This window comes from Myotis myotis, unplaced genomic scaffold, assembly GCF_014108235.1.
Source record: "Myotis myotis isolate mMyoMyo1 unplaced genomic scaffold, mMyoMyo1.p scaffold_m19_p_5, whole genome shotgun sequence".
NCBI lineage: Eukaryota > Metazoa > Chordata > Mammalia > Chiroptera > Vespertilionidae > Myotis > Myotis myotis.
The window spans coordinates 58,446,956-58,454,527 of NW_023416357.1; the positions used below are offsets into that span (position 1 = coordinate 58,446,956).

At 36.8% G+C, this 7,572-nt stretch overlaps 1 non-coding gene and 1 pseudogene across 1 annotated transcript; one reads left to right on the forward strand and one right to left on the reverse strand.

Annotated features, from left to right (window-relative positions):
• Positions 1–662: 662 nt before the first annotated feature.
• Positions 663–2,801, forward strand: LOC118656039 (annotated as a pseudogene).
• Positions 2,802–6,705: 3,904 nt separating this feature from the next.
• LOC118657252 lies at positions 6,706–6,896 on the reverse strand. Its single transcript, XR_004967959.1, has one exon. It is a non-coding gene; the product is annotated as a U2 spliceosomal RNA (small nuclear RNA).
• Between the last annotated feature and the right edge of the window lie 676 nt (positions 6,897–7,572).

The following is a 7,572-nucleotide window of genomic DNA, read 5'->3' on the forward strand; positions in this document are numbered from 1 at the left end:
AAGCACTTAATTTTTAATATGGTCTCCTAATAATGGAATAGGAAGCAAACATGCTTCTATTTATCTATGCATTTCAGAAATATTTATCTAAATGCACAAGTCCATGGATAAATATTTTAACTCTATATTTAATTCTCAAAACAAGAATATAAACAAATGTCTGAAAAATATAATTTTGCTTTTCTCTTAATTTCATTATTTAAAGATTATATATTAACAAAAAAATCTGGTTAAAAAAATAGGTCTCACACTATATGACTCCAAGACCTCTATAAAGCTACAATAATCAAAATAGTGTATCATTAATAAACAAATGGACAAATAAACATATGTAATGGAAAATAATTTAGAAATATATCCATATGTATTCTGCATGATTATTTAAGCAGTATTTTATATACACTTAGATAAATAACTCCAGCTCATGCTAGAGAAGTACATGGTGTCATTTTAATCTTATATGCATGAAAGAAAATCCCCAAAAATAAAAAAATTTGGGGACATTCATGAAACTTTCTGTCTCTAAATTCTACTTAACACAACTGACATCACTGTATTTTCAACATTCTTAACTACTTCTGGGCATAAGTTTAAAATTTGCCTCCCTGACAAGATAAGCAACTTTAATTGGAAACAATGATGCTCACTTTGGTGATGAAAATATGAATTTGCTTGAGCTCAGAAAAACAGCACTTTTACCACAGAAATTCATGAAGGTATTCTTTACTTTAAAAAGAGATAGCATGCATTTCAATATACTCTATAATTTGAGTAAATACATGTCTAATAAAGGATATGTGTGTAAATATGGAGTTTAATTTCATATTGCACTGCTCGATTGACTTTGAGTGTTCATGTGATCACCTGCTTAGAAATTTCTGATTAGCTCAAGTGAGAGCTTTTGACCTATGAAATGTGTTAAAGAAAAATTGGGTTGTATGGTACAAAGTGGCAGATTTAACTGATAATCTGTTTTATATGTTTTATTTTGCATTACTGAGAAAAATATTTCCAAAGTTCAGTAAATGTTCACAGAAATTAGAAATGGAATTCTGATTTTGCCTAATGACATAGGACAGTTACCCTGGCACTTTTTCCTTAGCAGTGTGAAGATTATTCATACCTACTGTAAACTTCAAAGTTGCTATTTCCAGTATTCTTCATGTGGCTACAAGTCACCAAATGTAAAGTATATTACATACAACCAACACCCCTCCACAAAATAACCTTAATAGGAAACAAATATATTAACAATTTCATTTTCCCTTTTTCTAAATTTTCTACTCAATTGCTTCTGTTTTAAACTTTGCAACCAGAGTTTTGGCTTTTTGTGATGCAGAATTGAGAGGTAATGAGAGGAAGAGTATTAATAAAATGTGCTGGTATATTCTGTAGAGAAAAGTTGAGCAAGGAAAGATAAGCTAGAAATTCTTGACATAGGAGGTGTGGATGACTCAAGTTGACAGGGGTGGGATGAAGTGTTGAGATTTTTGTGAGAACACAGTCTGTAACATAGATTTTCTAGACATTGGACAGTGAAAATCTTATATATTTGGAAGGAGAAAAAAGAATTTGTGAGTTGAGATAAAGGGATGTTGTAAATCCCATGGATTACATATTTGGTTCCCTGGGTCATAGAGCCCTTGGTATAACTGTTTGATAGGCCAAGAAATTGTTCATTTTCTCAGTGGCACTGCTTACACTGTCTTTGCATATCTGAACTTGTCAACCATTACTGAGCGAGCCTATTCAAAGTCTGCTTTGTAATATCTCTGTTGGGAACAGAGGATGCCTGCATTTCAAACTCCAAAGGTGAAAGAGAGGTTGTATCTACTGGTCATTACTGACAATTGCCTAACATATAAAAGAGGGAGACGAGTTTCCTCACAGACAGAGAAGAAAAGGTGTAATCAAATTGGACTGTTCTAAACCAATGCTGTGAGTGGAAGGCAGTAGAAATTTTTGAATCCCTGCTTAAATTTTTATAACTGTTGAAAGGCAGTGACCTCATTAGCAGAGAGCTGGAATACCTATTCAGGTGAGATATGAAACTTGCTTTATATCTACTAAACTTAAGAAATTGAATATTGCTATGGTCAGATCACTTTGAAGTAAAAAAAATGGTTTTTGAAAGTTTATATTTTTAATGGACTGTTAAATTATTTTTCCTATAAAAATTCACCAGTGAATAGTCTCAAAAAGTAATGCTCAAAGGGATAGATAACATGGCATTTTGAAAGAAAAGTAATTAAATAATAAATTAATAATAAGCATTAACTTTATAGAATTAGGAAGCTTCTTTGACTTTTTTTTCAAGTGAAGTAGGCTGTGAAGTAGGCAGACATTCAGACGGAGTGAGCCTACCAAAAGCAGCCCACCATCATTCAAAATATGAAGAGGGTCCTGCTTAGAGAAACTGGCAAGGAGAAGCTACCTCGATACTATAAGGACATCAGCCTGGGATTCAAGGAGACCATTGAGGGCACCTACATTGACAAGAAATGCCCCTTTACTGGTAATGTCTCCATCTGAGGGCTCATCTTCTCCGGCGTGGTGACCAAGATGAAGAGGCAGATGACCATTGTCATCCACCAAGACCACCTCCACTACATACGGAAGTACAACCGCTTTGAGAAGCACCACAAGGACAGGTCAGTGCACCTGTCCCCTGCTTCAGAGATGTCCAGATCGGGCGACATTGTCACCCTGGGTGAGTGCCGCCCCAGAGCAAGACTGTGCGTCTCAACATGCTCAAGGTCACCAAGGCCCCTGGCACCAAGAAGCAGTTCCAGAAGTTCTGAGGCTGGATACCTGCCCCCGACCCCAACAAAATAGTGATTTTCTCAGTCACAAAATGAAATGAAATGAAATAAAATAAAATAAACTTCTTTGAGTATTTCTTCTCTCTAGGAGATCCAAACATTTTATTTACTGACTTGTTTAAAAAATACTTACCAATCCTATATAATAAAAGGCCAATATGCAAATAGACTGAACAGCGGAACAACTGAACAAACAGTTGCTATGATATGCGCTGACCACCAGGGTGCGCGTGTGGAACATGGCGGGCATCTGGCACAGCAGGATGGTGGAGCAGGTGAGCAGGGGGACCAGACCAAGGCAGGGCACCAGTTGCTGTCACTGAGGCGAACCTCTGGTGGTTACTGAAAATTCTTTGGTCCTGCGTGCCGCGGTCCCGCACAGCACTTATACCTGCTGCTGCCGGCACCGGCCCCACTCACACCCACTGCCAGCACCCAGTGCTGGCCCCAATCGCTTGGTGCTGTCAGTGGGTGCAAGCAGCAGCTGCTGGCCCTGATCACCCTTCAGGGCTGCTCCACCTCCCCTTGCTCCTGATGGGCAATAGGGGCAGCAGCTGCCACTTGCACCCACTAACAGTGCCGGCCCCAATTGCTCTGCACCATCAGCAGGTGTAAGCGCAGCTGGCGCTGTCAGTGCATGGGAGTTGTGGCGGAGGGAGCGGGGCTTCCGGCAGACAGGGGACCTGGGGCCATGGTGGGAGTGCGGAGGATGAGTGAAGACCCATCCCTATGCCCACCGTAGCCTCATAGCCCATAGTTCCTTTCAAGGTGCACATATTTGTGCACTGGGCCCCTAGTTAATGTATAATAGCAAGAGGAAGGGAATTTCTTTCAATCTTTAATTTTTAAAGTTGCCCTAAATAATTATTTTAATCATTAACATAGTATATTTTGTTAGTTCCTATGAAGTCAAAGTCATTAACTTTGGGAACTTAGATTCAGAATTGTACCCTTAGACAACACTCCTAACATAAAGCAGTTGGAGAGAAATCCATTGTGCTAGAAACAACTCTGATGCAGATATACCAGAGATATAACATTGGCTTTGTCTCATTTAGTTTGGTCTATTCATTCACTGTCATCCGAGTGATTACCAAAACATAGTATTTAGTTGTTTTCAGAGGAGACATATAGATTTTGAACCACTCAATAAAATGGGGATATCATATTAGCCTAATTTTCAAGGCTAATAAAAATGAAAATATAATAAAAACCTCCATTTATAAAGTCGAAAAGCACAGGTTTTTTGAAAATGGTCAACAGAAATAATTCTCTTTTTGCTGAAAGGAATATAAAGTACAGCAAACAAACCCGTGTTCTTAGTGCATTCAGATAGCATGAACACTCCGGCTCATTAGATGTCCTATATTCAGCAAATTAATTGGGACAACTATTTCAGAAAAGAAGTAACAGTATGTTGAAAATTATTTTATTTCCTTTTAGTTCTGCTTCAAAGACACACACTGATAAAAAGGTGTTCCAAAAACAAGGTGGTTAATTACTAAGGTTGTTCTGCTCCAAAATCACAGTGAAACCACAATTACTCTAAGAGCAAAAAGAATAGTTACTTCAGTTGCCAGTTCTAAACCTGCATCAACAGGAAAGTTTGATGAGATTTAAACAGATTGTGACTTCACTGACTTCTCTAATTATTCTGTTTATTTGGGAAAGGAAGGTAATGGTCATAAAAATGTATGCCTAGTCATATTGGCTCAGCTGACAAATTGCTGCTAATGTATTTTGTAGACTAAAACAATTTTATAAATGTACTTGGTCCTAAAAAAAATAGTCTTTGTTGTAGCTCCCAAACTTCAATATCATTCTAAAGGAAAACAAGGCTGTCTTCTTGGGAGAAAATATGGTTATAGTGAGTCAATTTTCAAGGTGCTCATCATGTTCTTGGACAGACTGTACTGCACACTTTCTTCTTTATTTTTTCGTGGGAAATCAGAAGTTTACTGAAGTAGAAGGTTGGGGAAAAACAATTACTTTGTGAAAGGAAACCAAGGCCTGCACCTAGAGGCCCACACTGAAGATCAGTGTCTCTCTGGACTCCATTTGGGGCATTCCATCTGCTGCTTGGGCTCTGGCTCAGGACATTCTCTTGGGTGACCAGGCTTGACATCCCCCAGGGCCCTTTTTAGACACCCCTCTAGACTCCAAATAAGGTCGTCCATCACCTGACCAGAAGTGTAATCAGATACTTGCCAAAAAATCAGAACTTCCGAATATTTTCTCTACGATATGTACCATATGGAGAAAAATGTCACAATATGACATTCTCTCTCATCATAAAGACAGAAAAATGTCAAACAGAGCAAATGAACACATATCATTGAGAAAGTGTCTGACAACAACTTATAGGCTCTACAACTCCTCATTATATTACTACATTTTACTATTATTTGGAGCCTTTAGTTTATTTACATCTATTGTATCTGTTTGGTGGAACTGTTATGTTAAAAGGGTCTGCTACTGCACTTATCTTTGAATGCCATAGTAATTGATGTCCTGTCAAACAGCTTGAAATCTGCCGTGGTAGAATATCCACATCACAAAAAGTAACAAATGGTGCAAATCAGGGCTTAATTTTTTGTGTTGTTGGGTTGTCCAGACTTTAAAGCAGATTAAACTTCATGAGTGTCATGTCTATAACTTTTGCGTTGTAGATATCACAAACTTTAAAGAAAATGTTCTTCCAGTATTCAAAAACTATTATTTAATTCAGCCAAAAGTGCATTTCTACTTGCAGGCGTATTTGTGAGTCCTTTGGAGGACCCTATGTGGGACTCCACTCTGCAGTTATTGATGTAGAAGATCCTGCTGGAACTCGTCTCTGTAGGCCCACCTCAGTTCTATACAAACGGAAATCTCTCTGCTAAATCAGACCCCCTTTCTTCTAGCTGTTTCATTTTATTGATTGAAGAACAAGAACTGTGATGATGATGGGACTGATTCTAGCACCTTTCAAAGAGACCCACTTTGTAAGTGGCTGAGCCCCAAAATTAGAGTCTCTCCAAATGCTGACTTTAGCTGCTGAGCACTTTTTCACTCAACATTGGGCCTTGGTCATAATTCTGATATAATTGAGGGAAAAATGCTCGGGATATAAACTATGATAGAACAATAATTTGATTTCAACTCTGTGTTTTTGACTGATATTTATTGATCTCCTCCATACCTTAACGTTATTTACCATTTAAAAATCTCTTATAAAATACAGTTGCTGTTATTTACTAATCAAAATTTGTATGTTTCATCTGATATACCAAATACTAACATAGAGAACACAAAATCAACAATGAGTAAGATAGAGAGATACTGTCCTTGTTTTACAGTATTTTTCTCTACAATTCTAGAGACAATGCAATTAACTTGGGGTTAGCATTGTCTCAGAGAGTGCTAGTATTGAATAGCAAAGTTATAATGAAAGTTTTTTTAACAGAGCATTAAAATGATGTTTACAGCCAACTTAGTCCTTCAGTCCCAGGATAAATGCAAATCTAATTTTATTAATTGTAATTCTCATAGTATTACTATTTAAAAAGGTGTATCTTATTTAAATATGATCAAAATGAAAAACTCAAGCTCTCCTTAATAATTAGCACTCTCTATTCTATCATTTAAATGTAGCAAATCAAATGTGTAGTTTCTCTGTACTCTGTTAACATAAATTGATAAAGTATTTCTGAAGAATATACATTTTCAGGAATGTTAAATCATTGCACTAATGTTGTACTGTAAACTGAATTCTGAAGCAGGGCAAAACAAATCTGTATTACATCCTTCATAAGTAAGAAAAAGGCACAGTGGTAAAAGAGCAAAGTGCATACAGGGGAGGTTTCTAAATAATGCTGGAAGTATGAGCAATTGTGGAACAGTAAGAAGCTTGCTGTTACTCTGAATATAATGTAATCAAGAACATGTTGAACAGAATCAGGCAGATTGGAATTTTTATCCAGTGATAGTTCATGCAGAACTGCTTAAGGCAGTTGGAGTCCAAGGATCCTTATTTTATTAAACTGATAAGAACAGATACTACACTTGATCTTAGCCAAAAGGCCGAGAAGCGATGGGGATCCTTATTTTAAATATAGGAATCGTTATATTTGTGTTATGCAACCCAACAGGATTCTCTGAGGATCCAGTGCACAAATTTATAGAATGCCACCATAAAAAATATTGCCTGTGGAGAAAGGGTGGAATTGTAAATAGGTCTAGTCACAATAGACAGCAGTATGCAGATTCCTCAAAAAATGAAAAAGAGAACTGCCATATGACTGCAGTCCAGCAATTACACTTTTGGGTATTTATCCTAAGAAACAAAACACTAATTTGAAAACACTATATGCACCTCTGTATTCACTGCAACATAACTTACAATATCCAAGAAGTGGAAATAACCTAAGTGTCCATTGATAAACAAGTGGAAACAGAATATGTGGTACATATATGCAATGGAGTCTTACTCATCCATGAAAAAGAATGAAATCTTGCTATTTACAACAACACAGCTAGGACTAGAGGGAATTATATTAAGTGAAATAAGTCAGATGAAGGAAGACAAACACCATATGATTGCATTTGTGTGTAAAATCTAAATAACAAACAAATAAAATAGAAATCAATTCATTACTACAGAGAGAAAAATGATAGTTGCCAGGTGGGAGATGACCTTGGGGGATGGGTTAAAGGACAAATGGAATTAAGAAGTACAAATTACCAATTATAAAAACAGTCATGGGAATGT